Source organism: Aquarana catesbeiana, linkage group LG05 (genome assembly GCF_042186555.1).
Source record: "Aquarana catesbeiana isolate 2022-GZ linkage group LG05, ASM4218655v1, whole genome shotgun sequence".
In the NCBI taxonomy this organism is placed as follows: Eukaryota; Metazoa; Chordata; class Amphibia; order Anura; family Ranidae; genus Aquarana; species Aquarana catesbeiana.
In genome coordinates this window covers 87302097-87316584 of record NC_133328.1, presented here as the reverse complement: position 1 = coordinate 87316584, position 14488 = coordinate 87302097, and the positions used below count along the sequence as shown (strand labels likewise).

Genomic DNA, 14488 nt, shown 5'->3' with positions numbered 1-14488 from the left:
GACCAAGGAAGACATCAAAGCGTGAAGACAGAAAACTTAAAGCAATATGCCTTGAAAACAGAAAATGTACAACAAAACAAATGAGGAACAAATGGGAGGAAACTGGAGTCAACATCCGTGACCGAACTGTAAGAAACCGCCTAAAGGAAATGGGATTTACATACAGAAAAGCTAAAAGAAAGCCATCTCTAACACCTAAACACAAAAAAACAAGGTTACAATGGGCTAAGGAAAGGCAATCGTGGACTGTGGATGATTGGATGAAAGTGATATTCAGTGATGAATCTCGAATCTGCATTGGGCAAGGTGATGAAGCTGGAACTTTTGTTTGGTGCCGTTCCAATGAGATTTATGCAGACGACTGTCTGAAGAAAACATGCAAATTTCCACAGTCAATTATGATATGGGGCTGCATGTCAGGTAAAGGCACTGGGGAGATGGCTGTCATTAAATCTTCAATAAATGCACAGGTTTACATTGAAATTTTGGACACTTTTCTTATCCCATCTATTGAAAGGATGTTTGGGGATAATGAAATCATTTATCAAGATGATAATGCATCTTGCCTTAGAGCAAAAACTGTGAAAAAATTCCTTGAAGAAAGACACACAAGGTCAATGTCATGGCCTGCAAACAGTCCGGATCTCAATCCAATTGAAAATCTGTGGTGGAAGTTAAAGAAAATAGTCCATGACAAGGCTCCAACCTGCAAAGATGATTTGGCAACAGCAATCAGAGAAGGCTGGAGCCAGATTGATGAAGAGTACTGTTTATCACTCATTAGGTCAATGCCACAGAGACTGCAAGCAGTTATAAAAGCCGGAGGTGGTGCAAGAAAGTACTAGTGATGTGTTGGAGTGTTATTTTGTTTGTTTGTTTCTCATGATTCCATAATTTTTTCCTCAGAGTTGAGTGATTCCATAATTTATTCCCTGTGCTTGTTCTATAAATCTAACTGTTACTGGCCACCACAATTATTTTTCTTGATTTCTTTTAGTGTTTTTTAAAGCCAGAAAGTTGCCATTTGAAATGCCTTTAGTTTTTGGCCATAATAATTTTGCATGCACCACTTTTCAGTTTTTTAATTGCTAAAAAAGTTTAAAATATCCAATAGATTTCGTTCCACTTCACAATTGTGTCCCACTTGTTGGTGATTCTTCACAAAAAATTAAAATTTTATATCTTTATGTTTGAAGCCTGAAATGTGGCAAAAGGTTGAAAAGTTCAAGGGGGCCAAATACTTTCGCAAGCCACTGTATGTGTATATATATATATATATATATATATATATATATATATATATATATATATATATATATATATATATATATATATATACACATATACACACACATAAAAAAAAAATGTTTGAATTTACATTAACGCTTATATGAGCTTTTAGTGATTGGTTGAAGATATGCTTTATTGAGCAACTTTGTGTAGCAGAAATAAAAAAAAAAAAAATTGGTGTAGTTTCAAGATATGAAATAGTCTACAGAAAGTGAAAGCTCAAAAATGAATTTGTGGTTAACGAGTCTAACAAATAATGCCTTACACCATTCAGCTAATTAAAAAGAAGCTAAAACATCAATTACATCAGCAGAGAGGCTGATTTAATACTCAGTCAATACTGTTCAACTCAGCAAAAACTGGATTCCGCAAAGAAGAATGCAGGACTGTGACTGCATCAGCGGACAATCTGATACACAGTGAATGGCTGAAAATCCATCTTCGTTGCTCTATGCCACTCACGCAGCAAGGCTTGGAAAGTGGATAATCATTTCAATGAGCCGCTTGGTTTCTTCCACTTTCTACTTCAATTCACCTGTTTCACAGTGATGAAAGCTCTTCCGTACAGAACACCATTAGTTCCCTTGACTTTAACCTTCTGAATTAAATGTTTTTAGCTGGTGAAAGGACAAGTTACCTAGATGATATCACAAGAACAGGACTTGTCATCACACTCTTGTTTTTGTTTCCTGAGGTTATTCAGATTGAACACTCCCTGTGCTAGGAATATCTGGCATGGCAGTGGGTTAACGCTAAGTTTGTGACAAACATTATTTTAACACAATGTAGTACCCTGTATCGCGTGTGAACATGCAAAGTCAATTTTACCCCAGAGCACATCTACAGATAAAAATGGTCCATATGTTGTTTCAAAACAAAATCGTTCAAGACCTTTTTTTTTTTAAGCATTGAAATGTGTTCACAGCCCATTCAAAATGAACTGATGCCTAACCCAACACACCCCTACACATGAATTGCAGTGCACAGTGTTATGGCATGAATGGATGTCAAAACTGGAAACAAACCTTTGCAGTTTTGTGCCTTTTTCCCCAGATGTGTTTTCCACTGAAATCAATGGACACATTTTAGAAAATATTTTAACACGTGCTACAATGCACTTCCAAAGACATGCACGTAATGCCATGCGGGGTTATATGCATTGATGAGCATGTTGCAAACTGCATCAGTTAAAAAATCCACACAACTGCAAAAGGTGCATTTCGAGCCTCATGCTTACATCCCATGTGTGCTGGAATGTACACAGAAAGCACTGTGAGGTGAAGAATGTCTTTATATAAAAATCAGCAACTTCAGCTACCAAGTAGAAAAATTTCATAATGTAAAACAAAGCTGAATACATTTCAAACCAGGGAGTCCAGCAACTGAAACTCCTCATGTTCAGGCTCATTTAAAAAAAAAAGCTATTGGTATTTTAAGACGCTCTGCTTCCTGTCCCAAAAGGTAGGTGGGCAATATCTCAGATTGCACAGTACTCCGAAAAAGGTACACTAGTAACAGGCCCCAATCAAATAAGGGATAGGGGATCCTTTTTTTCTTTTTCTTTTTTTTTTTTTTTTTAAATCCCTTTAGCGTGAACCCAATAGATATATGCAAGTAACCAAAGTTGACTTGTTTCTTAAAGTTGTAGGCTCCCATTTTCCTAATTTTGCTGCCTAGAACTAGATGGTCACCGGGCTGGGAATACAAACTACATAAATATAAGACTATTATTTGTAGCTTGTCAGGTATGAATGATAGCTGACATAATTCCTGTAGTATAGATACACTTAGTAGTAACTGGCCACATTAAACTAGACTTGTTCTGTAACGATAAATTATGTTTTGTCACTCATTCAAGTAACTTCCTCAGTTTAGGAAAAAGACAGAATCCACTACAAATCTACCCCAAAAGCAGATGAATCACCGTAATGCTTTCTGGCCATTCAAACAAAACAGAGCTTTTTCTGCAACCTACACCAGATGGTGGCCAGCCGGGTATACATGGTGTAACCTCCAAACAGTTTGCATCTTGCATGTATATTTGTCCCATGGAGGAAGGAAGGAATTATCTTGAGTAAAAATTATAGTAATTAGCTGTAAAAAACTTAAACTGAATCTGATTGTTTCACCTCCAAATATTGCTAAAGCTGGTTACACATTATATCATTTTCTTGTACAATTTTCCTTTAGATTTATCAAAACCATATATTATGAGGGGGCTGCACATACAGGGGTTCTTCGAAAGAAGTGGGGTTCTTTAAATAAGTGGCACTTCTGCTCTTGCACCATCCATCTGAACAGTTTCTTCTCTCTTCACAGGTAATCTGCGTTTATACCCCCATGTCCTACAAACTGAAAATTGACTGACTGCCTACATATATACTTGGTAATCTGCGTTTATACCCCCATGTCCTGCAAACTGAAAATTGACTGACTGCCTACATATATACTCGGTAATCTGCGTTTATACCCTCATGTCCTGCAAACTGAAAATTGACTGACTGCCTACATATATACTTGGTAATCTGTGTTTATACCCCTGTGTCCTGCAAACTGAAAATTGACTGACTGCCTACATATATACTTGGTAAATCTGTTTTTTTAGCTATTAAGTCTTACCTAAATTATGGGCTCCCTTATCTTTACAATTTTGGCCTCTTGGTCCTCCTGCAATTTGATTGTGATGTGAAAGTTTTGCTCTGCTAGCTGTGTGCCTTTATATCACCTCCTAATTGATTAATTGCCAGATTCCATCCACACCCAACACAGTATATAACAAGGCTTTCTTTACGGGGGGGAACACATACAGGGGGCTGCACATACAGGGGTTCTTCCAAAGAAGTGGGGTTCTTTAAATAAGTGACACTTCTGCTCTTGCACTGCAGCGATTTGCACAAAGCAAACTACAACAGACTGCAGATGACCTCAATTCCAAATGATCTCACCTTCCTCTCTGAAACATGCACTCTTTACCTATCCTCCTTTTCACAATTGCTGCCTCTCTCCTCAAACTCTCTTTTCTTCACCCCTCTGCTCCACCCCACAATCTGTACATATCACCTTCACTTCTCCCCTCCCCCTATTACTGCACTCATCACCTCTTTCTAACTCTAAGCCCACTTGCTAACAAATCCCCCAGGATACTGAAGCATGTCCCCTCATACAAATCGTATTCTCATATTACCTCCTTAACTGCTTCTCCTAATCGCTGTAGATATTTCCCCAAACCCTGGGCCTCCCTTATTTAACTGTACCCAACACACCCATCTCCATCACCCTACACCCTCTGACAGTAGTCGCAATCTACGCAATTTAGTCTCCATTCCTCTTCTTCCCAACGCCAGCCTTCCTCTCTCCTGCACCCTCTGGAACGCCCAATTTGTCTGCAACAAACTGCTGCAGCTGCAACAACTGTTCATGACCTCTTTGTCACTAATTCCTTTAATCTACTTGCTCTCACCGAAACCTGGCTCCACGAACATGACACCCCTTCTCCTGCTTCCCTCTCCCAGGGTGGCCTTCACTGGACTCACTCCCCTAGGCCTAATGGACGCAAGGGAGGTGGAGTGAGATTCCTTATCCCCCCAGAGCACCTTCCAGGTTATTCACTCTCCTCCCTCTTTTTCCCTCTCTTCGTTCGAAGCCCAATGTATACGTCTATTCTCTCCTACTTCCCTAAGAATTGCTGTGATCTACTGGCCCCCTGGACCATTATAGACTTTCCTTGATGAGTTCTCTGCCTGGCTTTCCTACTTTCTCTCTTCGGAAATTCCCACAATTCTTCTCGGTGATTTCAACATCCCTGCTAATACAAACACTCCTGCTACTTCTAAACTTCTTAGTCTAACCTCTTCATTTGACCTGAAGCAATGGGTACAGGCTTCTACTCACTCTGATGGGAACACCTTGTATTCTCCTACCTATGCACTCCATGCAACTTCTCAAACAATCTTTTTCCGCTCTCCGACCATCACCTTATTAGTCTCTCTCTCCCCCTATCTTCCACCACCTTTTACTCCAATCACCTAACCATCACCCATAGAAACTTTCGCAACTTCAACTCCTCTATCTTCTATTCTGCTACTGACCACCTCTATGACAAAATCTCTCCCCTGTCCTGCCCCAACCAAGCCACGTCCATCTACAATAAATCCCTGTCCTCCACCCTGGAGAAGCTCGCTCCCCTCACTACACGCAGAATCAGGCCTCGACCCCTACAACCCTGGCAAACAGATGACACTAAAATTCTCAAAAAACGTAGTTGCGCTCTTGAGCGTCTGTGGCACAAGAATAAGTCTCTCAACCAATACAAATCTGCCCTCCAAAAATACTATTCTTTCCTCCACACTGCCAAGCAAACCTATTTTACAACTTTTATTAACACCTTCTCATCCAGTCCCCGTAAACTCTTCTCTACCTTCAACTCTCTACTTTGTCCTCCACCGCCTCCACCCACTGACTTACTCACTGCCCAGGAGATCGCTAATCACTTCAAAAACAAGACTGATACAATCCGTGATGAAATCTCCACTCTACAGGTATCTCCCCTAGCTAAGACCCCATGTCAACAGGTACAGCTGACACCCCCCCTATTCAAATCTGCTACTACAGACAAAGTTGCTAAACTCCTTTCTATCGCCCACCTAACCATCTGTCCACTGGACCCTATTCCCTCTCAAATGCTACAGTCTCCCTCTGACCCCATCCTACACTCTCTAACCCACATCTTCAATCTCTCCCTCACCTCTGGCATCTTCCCAAATGCTGTAAAACATGCACTGGTCACTCCAATACTTAAAAAGCCATCCTTGGACCCTACCAATCTTAACAACCTACGCCCTATCTCCTTGCTCCCCTTTTCCTCTAACCTACTTGAGTGCCTGGTTTACAACCAACTGAGTGACTACCTCATTAGAAACAACCTTCTTGATCCCCTTCAATCTGGATTTCGCCCTCAACACTCCACAGAAACTGCTCCTTTAAAACTCACAAATGACCTACTAACTGCAAAACCAACAGACACTATTCTGTACTCCTACTTCTAGATCTTTCAGCTGCCTTTGACACGGTTGACCATCCCCTCCTCCTCAAAAAACTTTACTCCCTCGGCCTCCGTGACTGTGCTCTTCAGTGGCTCTCAGCCTACCTATCCCAACGCACCTTCAGTGTCACTTACAATTCTACTTCCTCCACTCCTCTTCCCTTCTCTGTCGGGGTCCCCCAAGGTTCTGTTCATGGACCTCTTTTATTTTCAATCTACACCTCTTCCCTGGGTCAGCTCATAGCCTCTCACGGCTTTCAATATCATTTTTATGCTGACGACACACAAATCTATCTCTCCACCCCTCAACTCACTCCATCAGTCTCCTCACGCATCACTAACTTACTAACCGACATATCTGTATAGATGTCCAAAACCGAGCTTATAATATTTCCTCCCCCACGTGCCTCTTCCCCTGACTCCTCTGTCAAGAGCAATGGCAAAACCATCCACCTGTCCCCACATGTCAGGGTGCTAGGTGTTATCCTGGACTCTGAACTCTCCTTTCGGCCCCACATCCAATCACTTTCCAAAGCCTTTCTAACCAATGAAACCACAAAGCTCCTGATTCACTCCCTGGTTATCTCTCGCCTTGACTACTGCAACTCCCTCCTCATTGGCTTACCTTTAAATAGACTATCCCCCCTTCAGTCCATCATGAATGCTGCTGCCAGACTCATCCACCTTACAAACCTCTCAGTGTCTGCTACCCCTCTCTGCCAATCCCTCCATTGGCTACCACTCACCCAACGAATTAAATTCAAAATACTAAAAATAAGTTACAAAGCCATCCACAACTCTGCCCCCAGCTACATCACTAACCTAGTCTCAAAATATCAACCTAATCGCCATCTTCGTTCCTCCCAAGACCTCCTGCTCTCTAGCTCCCTCATCACCTCCTCCCATATCCGCCTCCAGGACTTCTCCCGAGCCTCGCCCATCCTCTGGAATTCCCTACCCCAATCTGTCAGACTGTCTCCAAATTTATCCACCTTTAGGCAATCCCTGAAAACTTTCCTCTTCAGAGAAGCCTATCCTGCCTCCATCTAACAACTGCACTATTTTCTCCATTAGCTCATCCCCCACAGGTATTACCCTTTTGTATAACTTGACCCCCCCTCCTAGATTGTAAGCTCTAACGAGCAGGGCCCTCCGATTCCTCCTGTATCGAATTGTATTTGTACTGTCTGCCCTAATGTTGTAAAGAGCTGCGTAAACTGTCGGCGCTATATAAATCCTGTATAATAATAGAAATAATAATAATAATAATAATACTGAGGTCAAACCTAAATACTTTCAAATTGTATGCAATCAGACAGGCCCTTGCACTACATAGTTAAAAGTAAATCTAAAGGAAATTGAACAACAAAATTGTATAATGTGTAGCCAGCTTTAGCCAGTGGATTTGTCAGGGTTATCAGTGTTCAATAAGTAGAGATGCTTCCAACAGTGATCAATCACAATTCTTATTGACAGGTGCCCTAAGAATGTTGTTTGATCCAACCAGATGTACGGTAGAAAAAACAGATAAATGCTCACTTTACACCTGTTGATGCCTTTAGACTGCTATCATGATATAAAAAAGCACATTGGGGTTGATTTACCACAATCGGAGCGTGCAAAATCTTGTGCAGCTGCGCATGGTAGCCAATCAGCTTCTAACTTCAGCTTGTTCAATTAAGCTTTGACAAAAAAAAACAAAACACTGGAAGCCGGTTTCTATGCAGAGCCGCACCAGATTTTGCACTCTCCAGTTTTAGTAAATCAACCCCATGGTTTCCATTATCTGTTATGGTCAATAAAATTAATTTTTGTTTAGACACTTCTAAAAATAAGGCCAATCATATTCTAATAAGCTGGTAAGCCCTGCCATTGCTTATGAAATGTTGGGCGATACTTCCATGTTGTAGTACTAGGTAGTGTGTGATGTAGAGTTCTTTCCTTTAAGATCTTTTTTTACACTAAAATCCTTGAGCAGCCTTGTCCAGTGCAAGACAAGGGTATAAGCTTTATTTCTAATTCGGGTAGTGCAAACCATTGCGCTGCAGTGGTGTGGACTGAAAAAAGTACTGTAAGCAAATTTTATTCAGTGTGGCTGGTTTTGAAGCAAACTACCACATCACAACACCGATTTGTGAATATAACTGAATGAAATGTGACAATTCAATAAAGTTCTAACAAGCAAGCAAAAAACCCCAAAAAACTAAACATTGATGTACCAGGATCAGAGCATCGGCACTGTTTACTCCCAGCAGACACCTTCAGTCGAGAGATCAGCGTGGCTTGCTGGTATGGATGAGCCCTTAGACTGGAGGATTTTCTTTTTTAATAAATCAGATATAGTACATTTTTAAAACTTGTTTTCTCCAAAAAAAAAAAAAAAAAGAAAAAAGAAAAAACCTTCATGAGCTGGGAAAAATAACCACACAAATATGGTATATAAATAAACAAGACTTTTATGTATAAGTGACCCCAGATGAATGGAAGCCTATTGTGTGTCAATCATCAGCTGTCACTTCTCATACTCTGAACTTTCAACTGCACAGAATAGGAACAAACTATGTGAAATATGTCAAACAGAGGCCAGAAACACTAGCAACATACCGGACAACAAGAGAGATTACAAGATGGTGAACATGTGTTCCAGGTCACTGGTTTTGTCTTCATTAAAATGTCACAATTGTTCAAACACACAGAAAACAAGTAGAGCTGGTGTAGTAAGGCCTAAAGGACTCATGCGCACTGGGCGCTTGCCCAGCTTGCCTTTCCTCCTGGTAGCAATGTTTTGGCAGAAAAAAACGCTTGACGCACAAATTCATTTCATTGGCCAGAACAATAAATTTATTCTGGCCATTGAAATTAATTAACATTCAAGCACTTGTGGTACCCAGCGTTAACACACATTTAGATGCGTTAACACACGTCAAGCATTTTTTACTGCCAATTGCTGCTGTTCCTGGATGTGCTGGCTGTGTATTTTTTTTTGCTGCTTCTAAACACCTAAGTGTGAATGGACACATACAGCTAGATCCATATATATTTGGACACAGGCACAATTTTCATACTTTTGGCACTGTATGCCACCAGAATAAAAATAAAACGAAAAAATGCAGTGCAGACTTTCAGCTTTAATTCAAGGGGTTGAACATAAATATCAAGTACAAATTTTAGGAACTGCAACCATTTTTATACACAGTCCCCCCATTTTCAGGGGCTCAAATGTAATTGGACAAATATAATCATAAATAAAATGTTCATTTTTTTAAGATTTTGTCCTTGACTGGCAACGACTGCCTGAAGTCTGGAACCCATGGACATTACCAAAGACTGTTTCCTCCTTTCTAATGCTTTGCCAGGCTCTAACTGCAGCTGTCTTCATTTGTTCTTTGTTTGTGGGTCTTTCTGCCTTTAGTTTTGCCTTCAGCAAGCAAAATGCATGCTCAATTGGGTTGAGATCAGGTGATTGACTTGGCCATTGCCACTGGAAGCCAAGCATGCCCATGCCATAACACTGCCTCCACCATGTTTTACAGATGATATTGTGCGCTTTGGATCATGAGCTGTTCCAAGCCTTCTCCACACTTTTTTCTTCCCATTATTCTTACACAGATTAATCTTAGTTTAATCCAGGGGTCTCAAACTGGCGGCCCTCCAGCTGTTGTAAAACTACAAGTCCCATCATTCCTCTGCCTGTGGGAGTCATGCTTGTAACTGTCAGCCTTGCAATGCCTCATGGGACTTGTAGTTTCGCAGCTGGAGGGCCACCAGTTTGAGATCCCTGGTAATCTCTTGATTGTAGACTTTGACAATGAAACGCTCACCTCCTGGAGAGTGTCCTTCACTTTTCTGGATGTTGTGAATGGGTTTTTCTTTACCATAGAGTGGAACCTGCGATCATCCACCACTGTTGTCTTCTGTGGACATCCAGCCCTTTTTATGTTGCTGGGCTCACCAGTGCGTTCTTTTTTTCTCAGAATGTATCAAACTGTTGATGTAGCCACTCTTAATGTTGCTGCTATCTCTCTGATGGATTTGTTTTGTTTTGAATAGGTTTTATGTAAATACCTGGAAAAAAACTAAAAAATTGTGCCCAATTTTCCAGTGTCCAAATATATATGGACCCAACTGTAGGCTAACATGGAGGGGCGTTCAGAGGCAGGGAAAAAAAAGCCAGATGGCCCTAAAAGCAGCATTATTAATGCTGAATGTGCATGAGGCCAAAGAGTCAAAAAAAGTACTGTATTTGAAGGAACTATTCTAAACCACCTTCATCCCCTTCAGTCTGGATTTCACCCACAGCACTCCACAGAAACTGCCCTCCTAAAACTCACAAACGACTTACTAACAGCCAAAACCAATGGTCATTATTCCGCACTCTTACTCTTGGACCTTTGATACAGTTGACCACCCCCTCCTCCTCAAAAAACTAAATTTGCTGGGTCTCCATGGCTGCACTCTCCGTTCGAATCTTCCCTATCTCACCACACCTTCAGTGTCACTTACAACTCCACTTCCTCCTCTCCAACTCCTTTTACCATCGGGGTCCCCCTAGGTTCGGTCCTTGGACCTCTACTATTCTCGATCTACACGTCCTTCCTGGGTCAGCTGATAGCCTCCCATGGCTTCCACTACCATTTATATGCCAATGACACCCAAATCTATCACTCTGCCTCTCAGCTCACCCCATCAGTCTCTTCACGCATCACTGATTTACTAACAGAGTTATGAGCCTGGATGTCACACATTTCCTCAAATTGAATCTATCCAAAACCGAGCTCTTAATATTTCCTCCCCAACATGCCCCTTCCCCTGACTTCTCTGTCAAGATCAATGGCAGCATCAGTCCGTCCCAACATGCCAGGGTGCTAGGGGTAACCATAGACTCTGAACTGTCCTTTCAGGCCCACATCCAATCCCTGTCGAAATTATGCTGCCTTAGCTTCTGCAACATTTCTGGAATACGCCCCTTTTTAACTAATGACACCACCAAGCTTCTAATTCACTCCCTGGTTATCTCTCGCCTCGACTACTGAAACTTCCTCTTCATTGGATTAACTTTACATAGACCATACCCCCTCCAGTCCATAATGAATGCCACTGCAAGACTCATCCACCTTACCAACCATTCAGTGTCCTCCACCCCTCTCTGCCAATCCCTCCACTGGCTTCCACTCACCCAATGAATAAAATTCAAAGTACTAACAATAATTTACAAAGCCATCCATAACTCTGCCCCCATCTACATCTCTAACCTAGTCTCAAAATACCAACCAAGCCGCTCTCTTTGGTCCTCCCAAGACCTCCTGCTCTCTAGCTCCCTTGTCACCTCCTCCCATGCTTGCCTGCTTGCCTCCAGGATTTCATCAGAGCTTCTCCCATCCTCTGGAACTCCCTACCCCATTCTGTCCGACTGTACCCTAATCTATCCATCTTTAGACGATCCCTGAATACCCTTCTCTTTAAAGAAGCCTATCCTGCGTCTATCCAATACACTTTTACTTTCTCCATCAGCTCATCCCCCACAGCTATTATCTTTTGTATCAATTAACCCTCCCTCCTAGATTGTAAGCTCTAATGAGCAGGGCCCTCTGATTCCTCCTGTACCAAATTGTAATGTAACTGTAATGTCTACCTTCATTTTGTTAACCGCAGTGCAAACTGTTGGCGCTATATAAATCCTGTATAATAATAATAATAATCATAATAAATTAAAAATGCTGAAGTGCATTTGTAGTCTTGGAGAAAATGAGACATGTATGGAAGAAAGACATTGCCAAACTTTTTATTTTTGTTATTTATTAAACTTTTAGAGCCCATATACATTTATCCGGGCCCTTGTGGCGGTAATATGTGTTGCATTAACCTGTTCTCGATGGCTGAACACATATAAATGGCGGCAGGACTGGTGGGCCTTAATGCCCAGCTGCTGCACATATGCGTCCATGGAGAACCATAATTCTGTGCTGAGCAGCTATCACTGCACCCACAGTGACCAAGCCATCGTAGACAGTCATTGTTTACGATTGGGAGACCGATTGTTTAAGCACTTTGACAGTCCATCACAATGATCACATAATTGGCAAGCCCACCTCCAGGTGTTAAGAATTGTTTAAGCCCACCAATAGCAAAAACCCATTTCAATGGCAAAGGGTTAAGGTAGCCCATTCATTTTAAGTCGTATCAGACCCATTTTTTTTTAAAACGCAGCGAACAGCAAGTGCATTGTTATGCGCTGTAGTGCAGGTTACTTTGCCCACTACTGTAGTGCCTTGGAATGTCAGTCAAAATAAATAGCACCACCGGTGTTACAATAATGCATAAGTGCAAATAAAAGTTATACCAACCACTATTCAAGCGATACTGTCTAAATGTGTAAAAGGTAAATTTCTAAATAAATGGCACTGCAATGCACTTCCGCTGCATGCTACTGTGAACTGCAGTTGAAAGTGTTTTATCATCCGCTACCAAAACATGAAGATGTGAATAGGCCCAAATGAATTCATGAATAATACATTTCAAAGGTAAAGTCCCCTTAAACATAAAAACTTCAATGTACATGAAGTACCTTGCCTATTCTTTCTATGCTTTTTCTTGAGGCATTACATTTATTACAATTGCACATTTATGACAAACTTGACTTTGGAAGGGTGTACAAAGAGATTATCACTTTTATAAATATTATCTATCTTGCTTTACTATGCTTTAAAAAGCACATAAACCCAGGAACAAACATTCAAGGGGGTTGATTAAGGCCCCTTTAACACTTGTGCAACTTGTGCTACAACTTGGAACCGTTCATATCTGTGCGACTTCAAAGTAGTCCCTGCACTACTTTGGTTCGACTTTGATGCAAATTGAGGTCCATAGACCTCAACATTACACAGGCATTGCTTAAGGTCGTATCAAAGTTGCGTAGCAAAATCTGGTGCAGCTCTGCATAGAACCAATCAACTTCCAGGTTATGTCAAAGCTTAACTGAACAAGCTGAACATAGAAGCTGATTGGGTACCATGCACCAGATTTTGCACTCTCCAGTTTTAGTAAATCCACCCCACCAGTTTCTTAGATGTAGTGGCTGCATTAGTGATCATGGTTCAGTCTATGAACATTTTTTAACAAATACAGAAAAAGAAGATTTTTGCATTTACTGTCCATTGGGGGACACAGGATTGTAAGACATTTAGTGAGATTATACTGCTGCCTGCAGGAGGCTGGGCCATGGATTGAAGCAAGTTCCTCTATAACCCCGCCTCCAACCGTCATGCTTCAGTTTTGTGAAAAACAGTATGAACAGCACCACAACACAGATGGGTCAGATCTGCATCCCTCAGTGAGCTTCAAGTAAAGGATTTTATGGTAGCTACAAAAATCTTATTTCCTTTATCATTGAGAAACATAGGAATGCTTAAAAGCGGTAGTAAACCACTGGCTTTTTTTTTTTTTAAACTGACAATGTCATAATGTGCTAGTATGTATCGCATACTAGCACATTATATGAAACTGGACTTAGAACAAAGCCCTACAGTGGAGCGCTGTCACCGCTGAAGGTGCTTCCATCTTTACCCTCTTCTCTATATTTCTATCGCACACCTTCCTTGAAACAAGGCTCCATCTTTCAAGGCTCGTCTTCTTTCCGGGTTTGTGGACTCCGGCTGTGTGACTGGCCTGAGCTGTGATGACGCCATTACCGCGGTCAAAAAAGGGTCAAACCAACTATAAAAATTGCCATGACCAATGAGATGGCACCAAAGATTATCTCAGTGCTAGAAAAAAACTATAGTCAAGACTTCTTTTTCCCTAGAATACCAGCGAAAATGACTGCTAAAGGCAGGGTAATACAGAGGCTAGCTTCAACATTTTTGTTTGCTAGTGTCCCAACTTTATGTAGGCAGAAGTACAAGCTGGTTGTTTACGAATTCCTAAATTCATGTGTCCCTCAGTGGGTGATGATAAAAGAATACCTGTTGATCTTGCCAGAAATGCAGCACCTTTATGACTGTGAGCTGACTTGAAAGCACAAACAAAGTTATTTTTCTTCTGTAAACCACAAATTCCCCGCCCTCATGTATAGGGTGATGGAGAGGAAGACCTGTTTGATGTCCAGCCTGGAATACAACCATGGCTACCTCCACAGATACAGTGCAGTAAGCATAGCCA

General features: G+C 41.4%; 1 protein-coding gene across 1 annotated transcript in view; it reads right to left on the bottom strand.

Moving 5' to 3' along the window:
• The window catches only part of LMBR1 (limb development membrane protein 1), a 251126-nt gene that overhangs the window by 77505 nt on the left and 159133 nt on the right, over positions 1 to 14488 (bottom strand). The window lies entirely within an intron of this gene.